We start from the raw sequence: 17,500 nt of genomic DNA, 5'->3' as shown, positions 1-17,500 counted from the left end.
TATTTTATATCTATTTGTAAGACTTGGGGTTTCACCGCGTCACTTCTCCTATACAATTATGCTATACGCTAAAAAACAACAAAAGACAAAATAAAAATATCAATTGATTTAAAATATTGACCAGAAAACTGATCCTTCAAATATCGACCGTTTAAACAGGAGAGGCCTTCCGAAAGCTGCTACATCCCCAGTCTTCTTGTTTTTTATAATGTTCTAGTAGGGGTTTATAAAAGAGCATTATAAAAAAGTCCCCCCCCCCCCCCCTCCCAAACCCCCTACTAGGACAAGAATACTGGGGATGTAGGAGCTTTAGGCCTCCCGTTTCAAAATGATCATCATCTTACCAAAAACACTCAAATCTGGGAGTTCCCTGAAGACCTCCACGAAGTCCCAGGTTTGAGTGTTTTTGAGAAGATGAGGGTCATTTTATTCGATTGATTTTTTGAAGGACGAGTTTTCTGGCCAAAATTTTTAAAACGTGTTTTTTTCCCAGAGTAGAGCAGCATTGAGACCTACAGTGTGACGACAGCGTGTTACTTCTGGCATACAATCAAACATTTTATGATCACTTCCTCAAAAAGGTTTTATGGCGGATTTTAAACCAAAAACATGTGTAAATGTTGCTGCTCGAAGCTCGAAGAAATATATAATAACGTGAAGTTGAATGTAAGCTTCAATTTAATTACAAAAACTGATCAAATGAACGTTTCGGGTTTCCCCTTTATCAACAAAACAGGATGATTGAAACACCACAGATGAATGAGATGATGTGGTAGTGGCGTAGTTAAGATTCATCTACGCCACTACCACATCATCTCATTCATCTGTGGTGTTTCAATCATCCTGTTTTGTTGATAAAGGGGAACCCCGAAACGTTCATTTGATCTGTTTTTGTAATTAAATTGAAGCTTCCATTCAACTTGACGTTATTATTAATAACCAAAAACATGAGACGCTGTAAAGTGTTGAATGCTTTCTGGATAGAATGAATGGAAGGTCTCCGTGTAGCGTAAACTATCATTAATGGGGACTCATCGTCTAGAAACGGTAGGATGTCCGTGACAACAAATAAATGTCAGAAAGTTACAATGACAAGGAATGGAACATTTCACTTGCTGTCATTTCTACAAACGTAATCCAATCTCTGAAAAAATATAAACACGTATTTAAAAATTTGACTAGGAAACTCATCCTTCAAATATTATCAATCGATTAAAATGACTCTCATCTTGTCAAAAACTTTCAATCCTGGGCCTTCGTGACGTCTTCAAGGAAGTCCCAGGGTTGAAAGTTCTTGCCAGGTGAGCGTCATTTAAATGGATCGATATAATATGAAGGACGAGTTTCCTGGCCAAAAATTTTAATGCGTGCATTTTCCAGCGTACGTGAAACGACCACAATAAAACACAAAGTTTCAAAATTTATTTAATCTTAGGCTTTCGCCAATAATACCTACAATTTGATGACAACATATATGAAAGTGAGGAACAAAAGGTAAATAGAACCAAAGAATAAAATGATACCATTAATAACCACAAAAATACAAAAACTGTAATACCACCAATACTTATAATAATAATAATAATAATAATAATAATAATAATAATAATAATAATAATAATAATAATAATTATAATAATAATAATAATAATATTAATAATAATAATAATTATAATAATAATAATAATAATATTAATAATAATAATAATAATAATAATATATAATTAATAATAATAATAATAATAATAATAATAATAATAATAATAATAATATAATGATAATATAATAATAATAATAATAATAATAATAATAATAATAATGATAATAATGATAATAATGATAATAATGATAATAATAATAATAATAATAATAATAATAATAATAATATATAATAATAATAATATTTTTAAAAAATTAAAAAATATAATAATAATAATAATAATAATAATATAATAATAATAATAATAATAATAATAATAATAATAATAATAATAATAATAATAATAATAATAATAATAATAATAATAATAATAATAATAATAACAGAAGCACAACAGCAATAATATCTAGTACTGTTTTTGTAAATGAGGACCACGCTTATACCCAATTCGTTGACAATAAAGAAGATAGGAATTATAATGTTAAAACAAACCCTCCTATTTTGGTCAAATTTAATATTCCTTTTGAGCGTCGGAATCAGCCCGGTATTGTAATTCTACCGTTGAGAAATGGTGGGTCTACATTTCACTTGTCTTTCAAATCTGTAACATCTCTTGTTGGCATCTAGTAAATCCCGACATAAAACCGATTCAGCACACTTGGCCACAAATGTCCCTCTTCGTCTGAAAGCGTAGCCATCGTTAATATATATAGATAGAATGCGGTTGGCCAAGGAGTTCACAACATTGCCATCCGGAAGTATAACGGACCAACACACAAATTCTGTGTAACCATGAACTTTTATAGTCTGGTTAATACAGTTTAGTGAGAACAACTCACAAACGCGGATGGCAAAAACAATAACAAAGGCCTGAGTGACGTCATCTGCATACTATCTATAGCCGGACACTTGAACCCTCAAGGACTGGCAGTTTAACGTCATGTTTTAGGTTTGTGAAGCGTCTAGTAAGTTGTCGTTAGTAGAGCTCATGAAAACAAGTTATTTTCTTGGTTGAACTATTGAATACAACTCACGATTTGCTTTCTTTTGTGGCAAAAGACTGGCATTTTGACGTCACTTTTGGTCAATGCCAGGCCATAACTTTACGATGACTCCGCTGAAAGCCGCCGTCAAGTTGGAATAATCCAGAGGCTAGAAATGGACTTAATGACAACAATTGAAACTTTTCAGTAATTTTTATCCTCGCCCTAAAAATAACAAGTCCTACTCTGCCGTACCCTGGAAAAAAAAAAAAAAAACAACCATATTTTAGAATTTAGCCAGAAAACTCGTCCTTCAGGTATCGATCCATTTAAATAGCAAAAACAAAAAAACAAAACTCTCAAACCTGGGAGTTCGCGAAGTCCCAGGTTTGAGAGTTTTTGCCAAGATGAGGGTCATTTAAATCGATCGATATTGAAGGACGAGGTTTCTGGCCAAATTTTAAAATATGGGTTATTTTTTTTCTTCCAGGGTACGGCTGTGCTGTCACGTTATATATAGGAGTCAACAAAGGCTATGATCAGGTTGTCTTTTATTTTGTGAACATTTATCACAATAATATTTTGATAAAGATAGAACGAAGTTGACGTCACTCAAATCTTTCTATTGTTTTTTTTTTCTTCTTTGGCATCCATTTTTATAAGTAGTTTTCACTATACTGCAATAGCCAGACTATAAACGTTCAAGATTACACATAGTTGTGTGTGTTGGTCCATTATACTTCCGGATGGCAATACTGTGATTTTCTTAGCCAAAAGCATCGTATCTATAGATAGAATGCGCTTGGCCAAGGAGTTCACAACATTGCCATCCGGAAGTATAACGGACCAACACACAAACTCTGTGTAACCATGAACTTTTATAGTCTGGTTAATACAGTTTAGTGAGAACAACTCACAAACGCGGATGGCAAAAACAATAACAAAGGCCTGAGTGACGTCATCTGCATACTATCTATAGATAGAATGCGCTTGGCCAAGGAGTTCACAACATTGCCATCCGGAAGTATAACGGACCAACACACAAACTCTGTGTAACCATGAACTTTTATAGTCTGGTTAATACAGTTTAGTGAGAACAACTCACAAAAGCGGATGGCAAAAACAATAACAAAGGCCTGTGACGTCATCTGCATACTATCTATAGATAGAATGCGCTTGGTCAAGGAGTTCACAACATTGCCATTCGGAAGTATAACGGACCAACACACAAACTCTGTGTAACCATGAAATTTTATAGCCTGTTTAATATAGTTTAGTGAGAACAACTCACAAAAGCGGATGGCAAAAACAATAACAAAGGCCTGAGTGACGTCATCTGCATACTATCTATAAGGTAGTGTAGACTGAGATGACAGCATTGTCCCAAGGCCATGGACTCATGCTTTGAATGTTACTATCTAAACATTAACCAATCAGAACATTTTCGGCCATTTAGCCAGTTCTGTCCCCTTGACTATTTATTTCTCGTCAACAAAAAGGCCTGGCAAACATTCCTGAATCCCATAGTTACCTAAAGTACATGCCGAACAGACAAATAGGCCAGTTCCACAGTTAGTGGGTATCCATCACAATATTTTAACTCTTTGATGAAAGAATCACATCCCAACACCTGAGCGAAATTGTGCATTTTTTTCAATCGTTTGTGTTGAAATAGTGAGTCATGCCCAGGATTTGTAGGCCGTTTGTTTCGGGTGATAGGCTAGTGCTCACGATGGCTATGGGTCGTCGGTTCACGGCTATCGATTGAAATCAGGGGCAAAAAAATACTTTATTTTAAATTTTCGAGTTAAAAATAAAACCATTGAATTGTTTATTCCATTAGTTTTAATAAAACGACAACTGACTTAATTTTTTAAATGTTAAATAACCCGAGACACATCCTATTAGATAATAGTACAGAAAGGGATCCGTGTCAATAGCTTGACCTACATAGCAACAAGAGTCACATGACCATTGGGTGGAAGCATCAATTCTAAGACCTTTATCTGAACATATAATTTCCAATTGGATCCAATAGTCTGATGTCACGTCCGCCCAGCAACGAGCAACTTGGTTCTAAACAAAGAAAATCGGCACTTTTTATTATTCTTCATGCTGGCTAGAACTTTTTCACAGGTCGTGTGATCGGAATGTATAAAGGTCAAATCACGATCAGATTTATAATATTTTTTCTCCTCTGGATGTACTTTTATACTAGTCGGAGAAGTATTTCATAAGGCGTCCGCCTTATTGTTCCGATAGTTTAGAATCAGTTACTAAGTTACTATGCGTCATTACGAGGGAAGTGACGTCACGACTGTTGAAGACTATTATAAGACCTTCATCTGAACACCTAATTTCCAATTGTGTAGATAATCTGTAAGGCGATAATGACAATGTGGAATGACATGTGTGGATTGTTCATGCCCAGGGAAAGACGGATTCTGTTGTGATCTGTAAAAATACCTTTGAACCATTTTGATAAGAAAACTCTTTCTCCAAATATCGATCAATTAAAACGACCCTAGTCTTGGTAATAGCTCTCAAACCTGGGACTTTCTTACAGACTTTTGAGCACGTCTAGTGAATATTGGTCTTTAGAGAAGTTTAGGTTTTTTTTGGCGGGTGTTTAAAATTTTATTTTTGTTTGTTGAGTATTGTGGGTTGGGGGTCGTTGCTTTACCACAATGGCTGGATTCGCTTCAATGGCCTTTTTCTTTTTGCAGTTCATATAACCCAAATTTTTCTGGTCTCATTGTTGTCATTATTAAACCGGCGTGTAATTATTTACAGGTCTGACAACTTAAATTGTTACGGTTTTATGTTGTAAATGGACATTCTCTCAAACCAAGTGTACCTATATATAAGTCTGATAACCCTGATTCTTTATATTCTCATTGTTGTAATGCAATACTTTTAAACCAACGTGTACATATCTGCAGATCTGATAACCTAAATTATGTTTGTCTTATTATTGTAATATAAATTATATTTTCAAACCAACACCAAATGTTGCCAATGTTAAATCAAGCTTATAATTGTGTTCGGTTATCAGACCTGCATATAGGTGCATCTAGCCTTCAATGGTAATGTCTATTACAGTCTTAGGATTTTATCAAAACACAAACGGTGTTAACTGGATAAGGATGGTAAAAACCTGAGTTTTTATATAGCGCAATATCCACTAAACGTCAAAGCGTTTGCAAGGAAAGCTTGAGCTTTTATATAGCGCAATATCCACTAAACGTGCTCAAAGCGCTATACAAGGGGTTTCTGACCAACTGCAACACTTAACATGTAGGATGTGACATGACACCTGTTAGGCGGTATTTCCATTTTTCGGACAAAGACAATGCTTTTAACCGCCAAGTATTCATTTTACACCTGAGTACAGTGAGAGAATGTGAATAAAGAGCTTTTATCCAGTGAAACAGCTATGTGCCATCAAGCGAGACTTGAACTCTGGCCCCATCGGTCCGAAGGCGTGTCATAGCTGGGAGACCACATAGCCGCACAAACGTCGCTAATTAGCCATCGTTAAGATTTTAGATAATTTTTCAGAACCTCAAGACAAATTAATATTCAATTTATCCGGATTTCAGTAGACTGACAAATAGTGACAAATGCTTGATATTCCTTGGATATCATAATAGGCAGATCTGCCTAGGACGACGAAATATTCGTAGAAATACGAAATTTGGCCCCAGCTACAGAACTGAATAGGCCTCTTTGACTCAATAAATTTTGTTGAAAAGAAACGTTACTTTCTTAGAATCTATATTTTGGACTTTGGATCATTTTTGGATCATGTTGATGATAAATTATTTATTTCTAATGCTATTTAAAGGGACTTTTTCTTTTTCTTTTTTTCCTTGGGGACTACAAATTTTAAACTTCAAGTAGGCAGCTCTACATTAAGCCTCTTTCCACCATTTTAACCAATACAGTTACCCAATCACTGCTAGGCGAAATAGGGCTCAGGAAAAGCTTGATTTTCTCCTATGACCGATAACGGCCCCTTGGCTTGCTAGGCAGTCTTCATTATTTATATTATATTTCTCATCCACGTCAACAAAGCATCTGGTAAACATCCATAGAATTCATCCATTTCCTACAAGTTGTTCACTCATGCGATGGGGGAACCGGAAGTCAAAGAGTTATATTCAGCCCTCCATTTCCGGAAGCACCCGCTAAACTCGAAACCTAAAAAAGCGGGGCCTCCAATCATTCTATGCGTGGATCGGTCTTTTATAACAAACAAAAACAAAATCGAAGTATTGGGCGAATCGGTTTCTATGGGTGACTGATTCCCTTGCCTTGTTGTTGATGTAAATCAAGCAATAATGAACGGGGTCAGTGACCGAATAGGTGATTCTGAATGAGGGAAAATTCATATTTGATCGTGTTGATGTCGTGTCCTTTTCTGGAGCTTTTTACAAGCCTTTTCTTCACTCTGTCGGATGTTGTTAAAAAACAACTATGGGATAGCGTTGAAGAGCATACATGAATCATTTGTCATCCATAGCGTCAATTTGGTAACACGTCGTGATGAATACGGTTTAGAAAATAGAGTAGACTATCTCTGTCTGTCCGTCTGTCTGACCGCCCCCCCCCCCACCCCCCCCCTTTTTTTCCTTCTCTATATCTACCATCAGACTCTTCTTTTCCTATCTATCTATCTACATTTCTATCTATCTACATTTCTATCTATCTACATTTCTATCAATCTATCTATTTATCTATCTATCTATCTATCTATCTATCTATCTATGTATCTATCTATCTATCTATCTATCTATCTATCTATCTATCTATCTATCTATCTATCTATCTATCTATCTATCTATCTATCTATCTATCTATCTATCTATCTATCTACATTTCTATCAATCTATCTATCTATCTATCTATCTATCTATCTATCTATCTATCTATCTATCTATCTATCTATCGCTATCTATCTATCTATCTATCTATCTATCTATCTATCTATCTATCTATCCATTGAATCGTGTTGGGTATAAATATGGTACGAATAGTGCTCGACATTTAACAATGGAGCAAATTATTATTATAATAGTTACCACGATGTTGGAGTCAGTCTACATCGATGTTTCAGGCCTTTCCGCCATCGTCAGGACTGTGTGTTACATGAGTTTGGTTAGTTGTGTGCTATTGCATGTTAGGTAGGTTTGTAGTTGATTAGTAGATGTTTTCTTCTATGTGGACAGCTGTTGTACATCTCATTTTTCATGTTGAGTGTGGCTTAATGAGGGTGTTTAATTATAGTATATGTTTCTTCTTGACATAAGCTGCATTGTTTTGATGATGGTGTGTATCCTGTTGCTTTAGATATAATTTTCCACGAAATGCTGTGGTCTAGTTTGTTGTCTTTTAATTTCCAAACATATATATATATATATATATATATATATATATATATATATATATATATATATATATATATATATATATATATATATATATATGTCTATCTACTATCTATCTATCTATCTATCTATCTATCTATCTATCTATCTATCTATCTATCTGTCTATCTATCTATCTATCTATCTATCTATCTATCTATCTATCTATCTATCTATCTATCTATCTATCCATCTATCTAATGTCAAATTTCCCAAACCGATGTATAGTTATAAGGACACATGAGAGATGATATTCCTGTAAGGGCCATCCATCCAAGTCGGTCCCCAGCTGTTCTCTTTTCCTTTGTTTATTTCCTCTATGGAATTTCAACACACAAAAAAGAGCTTTTATTTAGCGCAATATCCACTAAACGTGCTCAAAGCGCTTTACAAAGGGGTCCCTGTCCAACAGCAAAATTTAACATTTACGACAAGAAAGACGCCTAAGGCGATATTATAATTTTTTTTGGACATAGACAACGCTGTTAACAGTCAGGTACTCATTTACACCTGAGTACGGTGAGAGAATGTGAGTAAAAGGCCTTTTCCAAGGAGCGAGGATCGAACCCAGGACCTTCCCATCCGATGGCGAGTGTCATACCACAAGACACATAACCACACAGGCCTGCTTTAAAAAATACAACAACTATGCAAAGTGTCATTTGACGCAATGAGTTATATTTTGATGAAAGTACTCAATTGGTCTGACACTAGGTGCATATATTTGAAGGTCTGACAGCCGGACGCAATCATGGGCTTGACTGGACATTGTTGTCAAGGACAATATTTTGCTTGGTTTGAGAGTATATATCCATTTCAACAATGGGCCCATAACAATTTGGTTATCAGACCTGCAAATAAGTACACATCTACCTGGCATGGAATGGCCCTAAAGGTTATTTTACATACTGTAGCACACCTAGAAATAGGCCAGGTGTGATATCAATCACAAGCCCTGTCAAAATAATAGATCAGAAATTAGGGTGATGAATATTTCATATACGTTCTATCAAAGACATACCATGCATATCCTGGTGTGACTCCAATCTCTGGTTGGGGGTAGGGGGGGGGGGAGGGGCGGAGGGGGTCACTAACCAACCCTATTCGTCACTCTATAATGACTTGATTTCATCATTATCCCAAAGCTTTATGACTAGATTTATGTCCCGTTATATTTCCCCGAACCCGTTTATGACTGGTTGCCGGCGTGTGAAGGTACCGGAAATTTGAATGGCTGTATTAGTCGTATTGTGGTTGGCGTTCATACAAAGTGTTGGTTTATTTACTTTGCGTGATAGGAATTGGAAAATTCTAGATTCTTTTTTTCTGGAATCCCTGCCTTAGGGTAAGAAGTACGTATAAAATAGTCGCAACCTCAGTTTCGGATACAGACCTTCTTCTTCTTCTTCTTCTTCTTCTTCTTCTTCTTCTTCTTCTTCTTCTTCTTCTTCTTCTTCTTCTTCTTCTTCTTCTTCTTCTTCTTCTTCTTCTTCTCCTTCTTCTTCTTCTTCTTCTTCTCTTCTTCTTCTTCTTCTTCTTCTTCTTCTTCTTCTTCTTCTTCTTCTTCTTCTTCTTCTTCTTCTTCTTCTTCTTTTCTTCTTCTTCTTCTTCTTCTTCTTCTTCTTCTTCTTCTTCTTCTTCTTCTCTTCTTCTTCTTCTTCTTCTTCTTCTTCTTCTTCTTCTTCTCTTCTTCTTCTTCTTCTTCTCTCTTCTTCTTCTTCTTCTCTTCTTCTTCTTCTTCTTCTTCTTCTTCTTCTTCTTCTTTCTTCTTCTTCTTCTTCTTCTTCTTCTTCTTCTTCTTCTTTCTTCTTCTTCTTCTTCTTCTTCTTCCTCTCTCTCTCTCTCCTCCTCCTCCTCCTCCTCCTCCTCCTCCTCCTCCTCCTCCTCCTCCTCCTCCTCTCCTCCTCCTCCTCCTCCTCCTCTCCTTCTTCTTCTTCTTCTTCTTCTTCTTCTTCTTCTTCTTCTTCTTCTTCTTCTTCTTTCTTCTTCTCTTCTTCTTCTTCTTCTTCTTCTTTCTTCTTCTTCTTCTTCTTCTTCTTCTCTTCTTCTTCTTCTTCTTTCTTCTTCTTCTTCTTCTTCTTCTTCTTCTTCTCTCTTCTTTCTTCTTCTTCTTCTCTTCTTTCTTCTTCTTCTTTCTTCTTCTTCTTCTTCTTCTTCTTCTTCTTTCTTCTTCTTCTTCTTCTTCTTCTTCTTCTTCTTCTTCTTCTTCTTCTTCTTCTTCTTCTTCTTCTTCTTCTTCTTCTTCTTCTTCTTCTTCTTTTCTTTTTCTTCTTCTCTTCTTCTTCTTCTTCTTCTTCTTCTTCTTCTTCTTCTTCTTCTTCTTCTTCTTCTTCTCTTCTTCTCTCTCCTTCTCCTCCTCCTCCTCCTCTCCTCTTCTTCTTCTTCTTCTTCTCTTCTTCTTCTTCTTCTTCTTCTTCTTCTTCTTCTTCTTCTTCTTCTTCTTCTTCTTCTTCTTCTTCTTCTTCTTCTTCTTCTTCTTCTCTTCTTCTCTTCTTCTTCTTCTACTATACTACTACTACTACTACTACTACTACTACTACTACTACTACTACTACTACTACTACTACTACTACTACTGCTGCTACTGCTACTACTACTACTACTACTACTACTACTACTACTACTACTACTACTACTACTACTATTACTACTTCTTCTTCGTCTCCATGTCATTCTAAATAAACAGTACCGATGTTGAGAGTGGCAGAAAACGAATAGGCCACAAACCTATGGCCCTGGCGTTGCGTCTTTGGATAAGGCACAAGACCCCACTTGACTCAGGTGAGAAAGGGGCAGTGACAGGTAATATTATGAACATCACGTTAGTACCAAAGCGACGCACAACAGGCGATTTCAACGATGCATTTCAAATTGAGTTCTACATGGCCATCCTGGGGACGAAATGAAGAATGTTGAAATACATTGAAGGTAGTGAAGACGTGGTGATGATGTACACTGTATATGGAATTGTTGTGTAAGACCAACATTTAAAAAGAAAGATCTAGCTTTTCATGAGAATAATAAATAGGGCCATTAGTCATTGGTATTAGCCGTCTTGCTGCCGATAGCTTACACACGTAGCTAAGGCAATTTGATTGCACACCATGTGTAGAAATGATTTTTTTCCTTCCATAAAGCACGGTCAATAACTCGTCAATGAAACACTTGGACTCAAACTGACAAAATGCTTTTCTGGTATTTCCAATTTTTTGGCCAGGATTATTTTACCTTCAGCCATCATTGCATTACGATTACGCCCCCCCCCCCCCCCCCCCCCCCCCCCATATCAGTCAATAACATTTAAACCTGATAATCGATGGAAGTATGTTGAATGTTTTCAAAGAAGTCTCGGGTTTAATCATGTCCTGACATGGTGAGAGTCATTTCAATTGATGGCTATTTCAAGCGACCGATTCGTGGCCAAAAATGGAAAGTGTATTTATTTAGTGCATGGCAGAATAACGGACTCCATACCGACTCCATTCACACGGGACTGTTTGAGTTGGAAAAAGCTGAAGGGGAATTCCATTGAGGACAAACAACATTTTTATTTTTTATTTTTTTTATTAACTTTTATTACCTTGTATGTTTTACGATGGTGACGTATTCGTCTTGTGTATGTGTGTGTGTGTGTGTGTGTGTGTGTGTGTGTGTGTGTGTGCGCGTGCGTATGTGTTTGTGTGTGTTTTATGTTTGTGTGTGTGCACGTATGTGTGTGTGGGTGTGCACGTATGTGTTTGTGTGTGTGTGTTTGTGTGTATGTGTGAAGTAATACAATAATCCTGTACTCTGGAAAAACACGTATTTAAAATTTTGACCAGAAAACTCGTCCTTCAAATACAGATCGATTAAAATGACCCTTATCTTGTCAACATTCTCAAACCTGGGAGTTCCTTGAAGACTTCATTAGTTCCAGGTTTGAAATGTAATCATAGAAAGAAGAGGGTTATATTTGACGATGGATATTTGAAAATAACGAGTTTTCTAGCTTAAAAGCGTATTTAAAAAAATAATTGTGTCAGTTTACTGGGTTTCCTAATAACAATTTACTTGCTGCACAATGCCAAAACACATTTTCCCCTTTTGGCCAGAAAAAAAACCTTTACTCCATTGATGGCGTATTACGATCCATTGAAATGACGCACGACGTGTCCAAATGCTTTAAATTGAGACTTGACACTAAAAGGTGAATGAGGATGTTATATCCTGACACGTCACAAAGCCTTTTTTGAAGTCTTGGGTTGAGATATTTTTGTGGACAAATTTGTGGACATTTGAATTTCATTGATCTACGAGTATAAAGTCATAGCTGTATGGCCAATATAGAAATGTTATATCAATCTACGGTGAAATAGTCAGTGTAATTGGGTAGAGGGAAGAAGGGATAGGGGGCCTGGGGAGGTAAGGGCGTTTTGGACTGGATTGTTTTCAACCCGGTCATAATTTTATGACGTCATAATAAGTGTCTGTGAAATCCGACCTAATTTGAAATATAAATAGTTATTCCAGCTGTACCAAAGACTATTCGTTGTTCATCAACAAAGCACGTCACCTTCGTTTAAAGACTATTATTGGAGATAGAACTCGGTTGGGATGGTCGTCAGATGGTTGCAAAAATCCCCTTCCTTCGTAATATAAGACTGGTTTGCTGGACTCTGATAAAATAAGTATTTAATATTTTGGCCAGAAAACTCGTCCTTCAAATATCAATCGATCACAATCACATTTTAATCAATTATATTATAAAGGACGAGTTTTCTGGCCAAGATTTATTAAACGTGATTTTGTTTTCAAAGTTCGGCGGATCTGATTTCTTGAAGTGACGAAAGTCTGACATTTCGTGTCAATTGAATGTTTAAAAATCACTTCTTGGCATTCGGTTAACCCCGGCATGGTACTGGTTGGAAGAGATAGGTCACATATAACGGAAGATCAGACATTTCCATCCGTCTTTGTCATCCAGTGATTGAATCAAAATTCACACATCTTTATCACCCCTGGCTGGTTGTAAACAAAGAAGAAAAAATAAACAACAAATAGCGATAGAGGAATGAAATGGGACATATATTGTTGGTGATTTTAGAATTTATTGTGAACGCTATCCGTGATATACGTAGGTCATTTTGAAGGCATTGTTCCATCTTGGATATGACCCAAAAATAATTATAATAATATAGATCGTTTGGTATTGAGATACTGTGTACCAGAAATTGACTTGGCCTCACCTGGTCGTTTGTGTTGACCTTTCTGTCATGGAGAATTTATGGCCAAATCAATAGACTGTCCTTAACTAAAATAACGTCTTTTTTGTTCATTTAGGTCAGAAAAAAATAAACTTCCTCCCTGTATCAATTGATTCAAAATGGCCACCAAGTTGTCCGAAACTCCTAAACCTGAGACGTCTATTCAAACAGTTGGGTCACTTTTTGTAAGTCTCGTATTGAAGAAAATTGAAGTTCAAGGTCATTTTAATCACTGCCGTCACCTGAAGGGGAAAAAAAAAGCTCGTTTTATAAAGTTTGGCCAGAAATGTCGTCCTTCAAATATCGATCGATTAAAATGAGCCTCAACTTTCAATGATTCTCAAACCTGAGACTAAGACTCAGTCCCAGGTTTGAGAGGTTTTGACAAGATGAAGATTACTTTAATCGATCGATATTTGAAGGACGACATTTCTGACCAGTTTTTATAAAATGTGTGGGTTTTCTTCTGGTGATTGGAGATCTGTCGTTGTTGGAAGTCATTTGTTTATTTATTATGTGTGTGTGTGTCTGTGTTTGTGTGTGTGTATGTGTGTATGTGTGTGTGACGCTGCGTAGCCAAGGATTAGAGCAGCAGCAGGCCTTGTAGGCAAGGATTAGGGATTCAAGCGTCTAATTGAAAGCAACAGGCCATTGTATGTACTAGAGACCAAATGGGTTAGATATTGGGTTGATGGAATTAGATATACCATGGATAGAATTAGAATGGATTCGAAGGCTTCTCGATGGAATCAATAATAATATAATAATCATATCATAAATGGTCGATCTTGGAGCACTTGGAGAAATGTCTGAGATTGAATTGATAGGATTATGGTCGGTTTTGACTCCTGACAGGCTCGTGATTAATGTCCTGGGGTGAGGTGTTTAGTAGGTATTGGTGGTGTGTGTGTATGTGTGCATAGATAACACAGGACGGTCTGTGCGTGTGTGTGTGTGTGTGTGCGTGTGTGTGTGTGTGTGTGTGTGTGTGTGTGGGAGATGGTGGAAGGGTTAAAAGGTTAATTATGTTGTGTAATATTAAATACGTTCCCATTTTTGTACTTGTAACTTGTCCATTTATTATGCTATCTTGTATCCAATTGAATCATTTGCCAATGTATTTGAAAAAAAAAAAGAAGAGCGAGAGAGAGAGAGAGAGAGAGAGAGAGAAAGAAAGAGAGGGAGAGAGACTGAGAGGAAGAGGTGGATATAATATATATATATATATATATATATATATATATATATATATATATATATATATATATATATAGAGAGAGAGAGAGAGAGAGAGAGAGAGAGAGAGAGAGAGAGAGAGACATGGTTAAATTGTCAAAGGTATTTTGCAAAAGGGCCCAAACAAAGGTCAAATCAATTCCCGACGGTCCTTGTCCTACGGAAAGGGGAGACAAACACGAGATTGACTTCAACTTTGAAAACCCGGTTCATTCAGAAATATGAACATTCCTATAGGGCATATCCACGGATGAACCAAAGTCAATAGGCTTCACTATGATACCTGGGCAGGCCATATGGAACCTTTTTTTTTTTCTTCTTTTTATGCAGTGCCAGTCGACTGTTAGACATCTTTTTTTTTACTGACACTTTTACAATGTCCGTCACAACTTTAGCCATGTATTGATTCCCACCTGAGTCAAATGGGGTTATTTATATAAAGTGCCTTACCCAAGGATACAACGTCGAAACCAAACTTTTCCATGACCACTGTCACCTGTACGGCTAATGATCATGCTTGACATTGCCTGACTTACATGAGAAGACGAGACATCAAATCGCTGAACGCGATAGAAGAATTAGCGAAAAAATGTTAAAAGTAGATTAAGGCATTTTATTATACTTACAGTCAGATCCAAGTTCAGTTGATTCAAATCATTAAACAGCTGAATGTCGCACTCTGGAAGACCCAGGTTTGAGAGTTTTTGCTAAGGTGAGGATCATTTACATCGATCGATATTTGAAGGACGAGTTTTCTGGCCAAATGTTTCTATACAAGTATTTCTATAGCACGGTTAATTAACTGGTTAATTAGTAGCACAAAACGGGTGGGGGGGGGGGGGGGTCTTTTGTTTTGATATCAATAATGACCAGTAGTTTTGTACCCGACCTGACACTGACACTGACAGACACCGACAGGCTTGTGACTTTGACTTACCAATGAATTGGTACTGGAGGAGAACAGGCACTGTCATATCAAAGACTTCTATTGTAGGACTAATGAAAAAACTAAATAAAATTCCCTTCATTCATCCCCAAAGGGAAATTTGTCTTTAGGGTCTATTCCAAGAGAAGACTGGAATAACCCAGGCGTAAGCCGCAGAGCAGCGCCGCAAATTGAGCTAGGGCGAGGTGACTTGCTCAAGGCCACACAACGCAGCGGCGGGTGATTGAACTCGGTACCTTTCGTGTAGGAAGCAAAGACCGTCCACTAAGCCACGCTGCCCCTATAATATGCCCCTACCATTCATTCATTGGCAATCTGATCCTGTCCTCTAAAACTAATAAATGGACGTGCCTAAATGAGTCAATAAAATGGAGTTAGAGATAAAGGGAGTAAATCTGACTCATGAATGAACAACACAAAACAAACGACGTTTCGGCCATTGGCCTTTGTCAACTGGTTTCTCAGAATGGCCAGGAATTGTCCATGCCTTGATGCTGTCGTAGGATCGAATCGAACCTCAGACTTTTGGACGTGTGAGGGTCGATCACCAATCCAGGCAGACTGGTTTCTCAGAATGGCCAGGAATTGTCCATGCCTTGATGCTGTCGTAGGATCGAATCGAACCTCAGACTTTTGGACGTGTGAGGGTCGATCACCAATCCAGGCAGACTGGTTTCACAGAATGGCTAGGAATTGTCCATGCCTTGATGCTGTCGTAGGATCGAATCGAACCTCAGACTTTTGGCCGTGTGATGTTCGATCACCAATCCAGGCAGACTGGATTCTCAGAATGGCCAGGAATTGTCCATGCCTTGATGCTGTCGTAGGATCGAATTGAACCTCAGACTTTTGGACGTGTGATGTTCGATCACCAATCCAGGAAGACTGGTTTCTCAGAATGGCCAGGAATTGTCCATGCCTTGATGCTGTCGTAGGATCGAATTGAACCTCAGACTTTTGGACGTGTGATGTTCGATCACCAATCCAGGAAGACTGGTTTCTCAGAATGGCCAGAATTGTCCATGCCTTGATGCTGTCGTATGGTGTCTTTTTTCTTTTTCTTTTCCTTGTTGATATATATATAAGACTTATCCTTGTATTCCTTCCTATCTTTTGTCACTGTCCCATTCTATTTCGCCTCGAGGGTATTTTTATTTCTGCAGACAATCGAATCACCGTCTCAAAACCATCATGTGTCCGACTGAATCGGATCCCAAAAAAGTGTTGTTGTTGTTGCCGCTGCTGCTGTTGCTCACTGTGTGTATATGTGTGCGTGTGTGTTTGTATGTCTGTGTGTGTGTATGTGTGTGTGTTACTCGCCTGCAGCTACTGTGCATAAAACTACATTCCAAAATGTATCTTTTAGTAAGCTCGTGTACAGGCCACACACACACATTACGAAACGAGCCTAAACCTTGCTTGATTGGGTGCATTGTGGAACTGGCCTTTTCTATATAACAACACATTCACGCCTTCAGCACCCCTTTATGGTAACTTGTAAGTCCTCCTTTGTCTTGTCCGTCATGACCTACAGCCGATGACGTCATTGGCACACACAAGTGATCCTTCTTTATTTACTTTTGACAACCGCTATGATTGATCAGTTGTGTCAATATCCTCCCCAAAAAGAACCTTCTGACTGTTCTAAGTCTAACTAGCCTTTGCCTATCCGCTGGCTGGACTCGATGGTCACCGAATTAGAACAATGGCCTGATGCTCCAGTGGACAGTAACGTAACGGGATTATACGTTGTCCTCAGTCTTAAGTGCTGATGCCCTATGCAGCGGACTAGGGCATATCGTTAAGTAGAGAGAGAGAGAGAGAGAGAGAGAGAGAGAGAGAGAGAGAGAGAGAGAGAGAGAGAGAGAAAGAAAAATGGGGGGGGGGGGGTGAAGGCAGATGTAGTGTGTTTATGTTTTGGCTGATAGAAAACAAGTATGTTGGAAATCTTGCATAATGGTTGTATTGATTCAATGGTTGACCAATGGACAGTGAATCTCTTG

At 37.4% G+C, this 17,500-nt stretch overlaps 1 protein-coding gene across 3 annotated transcripts in view; it reads left to right on the top strand.

The window, feature by feature from the left end:
- LOC144976089 (uncharacterized) overlaps positions 1-17,500 on the top strand; it is a 27,933-nt gene that overhangs the window by 719 nt on the left and 9,714 nt on the right. Inside the window, exon 1 of one of the 3 annotated variants that reach the window (XM_078920271.1) lies at positions 9,280-9,417. The exons of 1 other annotated variant lie outside the window; for it this stretch is intronic. The gene's annotated coding sequence lies outside the window, so the exon portion shown is untranslated. Of the gene's footprint in view, positions 1-9,279; positions 9,425-17,500 lie in introns of those variants that run through there. One more of the 3 variants, XM_078920270.1, reaches the window with a different exon arrangement.

Source organism: Berghia stephanieae, chromosome 7 (assembly GCF_034508935.2).
Source record: "Berghia stephanieae isolate SIO BIC M18660-M18661 chromosome 7, UCSD_Bste_1.3, whole genome shotgun sequence".
Lineage (NCBI taxonomy): Eukaryota > Metazoa > Mollusca > Gastropoda > Nudibranchia > Aeolidiidae > Berghia > Berghia stephanieae.
Note: the sequence above shows the minus strand (reverse complement) of the source record. Positions and strands in the feature narration are given on the sequence as shown.